Below are 271 nucleotides of genomic sequence, written 5' to 3' on the forward strand. Positions count from 1 at the left end.
CGCTCCCTGCCCCGTTCTTGGGCCCGGGGTCTCGCCCCCCCTGCTGCCCCACAATGGCTCAGCCCTCCCTTCCTGCTTCGGTTTGGGGCTTTTTTTTTTAAGATGAGATTAAATAAAATGCTAAAAGAAAGAGGTTTTGAATAGGTCTTCTAAAAAGCAGAGTGCTTCAAAGATTTCAAGGCACAATGCCTTCTGCGAGGAAGAGGAGGAAGATGCTGGAGAAGACGCATCCTCCTGGAGCATCCCAGCGCTGCCGGACCTGCTGGCATCA

The sequence above is a fragment of the Cariama cristata genome, unplaced genomic scaffold, assembly GCF_000690535.1.
Source record: "Cariama cristata isolate BGI_N322 unplaced genomic scaffold, ASM69053v1 scaffold24337, whole genome shotgun sequence".
NCBI classification, from domain to species: Eukaryota; Metazoa; Chordata; class Aves; order Cariamiformes; family Cariamidae; genus Cariama; species Cariama cristata.